We start from the raw sequence: 814 nt of genomic DNA, 5'->3' as shown, positions 1-814 counted from the left end.
TTGTTAGTTTAGGATGAAAATTTTTTTTAAAAAATATCTAAAAAAATTATTAACAAAAATTTAAACATAAAAATTGACTTTTGATCATATAATAATTTATGACACATAAAAATAATGTCATTTAATTAAATATAATCAATCTACCTACTTAGTATTATTTTTTTATAGCAGTAAAATGATATTTTTTTAAAAAAATAATGGTGCGTTGCGAAAATTGTTACTAACGATTTTACTTTTGTAATTTTTGTATTTTCAAAAGTAAAAATAGTTACTTACGATTTCACTTTTTAATTAATATTTAATTTTTAAACCATACAAATTACTATTTATGAATTTATTTTGTTAATTTTTAAAAAATAAAAATTATTACTCACAATTTTATTTTTAATTTATTTTTTGAAAAGTAAAAATTTCAATCAAGTTTTACTTTACCCCATATTCTGATAAAATCCAAAAAACGCTCAATATTTTTGTATTTAACACAAAACCCCCAATATATATAAATAGGTATGTAGAGTGCACAGGATCAGGAATGCAGGCCTTAGCTCTATTTAGAAAGCTATATCCAAATCACAGAAGAAGGGAAGTTGATCGTTCCATTTCCAAAGCAATCCGTTACATGGAAAGCGTACAAAATCCTGATGGCTCCTGGTATTTATCCTTTCTCTTTTTTGCTATTAAGTTATTGTCTCTACTTTTTATTATAATGATTTGTAATTATGTTAGACATTGTCTCAAGTATAAAAATATATAGAAAAATACTTAACAAATATTACATTGGAGTGTGAGAGAGATAGTTATATTGAACTAAATT

At 22.6% G+C, this 814-nt stretch overlaps 1 pseudogene; it reads left to right on the top strand.

The window, feature by feature from the left end:
- LOC107625408 overlaps positions 1-814 on the top strand; it is a 39895-nt pseudogene that overhangs the window by 26419 nt on the left and 12662 nt on the right.

Source organism: Arachis ipaensis, chromosome B02 (assembly GCF_000816755.2).
Source record: "Arachis ipaensis cultivar K30076 chromosome B02, Araip1.1, whole genome shotgun sequence".
Taxonomy (NCBI): Eukaryota; Viridiplantae; Streptophyta; class Magnoliopsida; order Fabales; family Fabaceae; genus Arachis; species Arachis ipaensis.
This window is presented reverse-complemented; position numbering and strand designations above follow the sequence as displayed.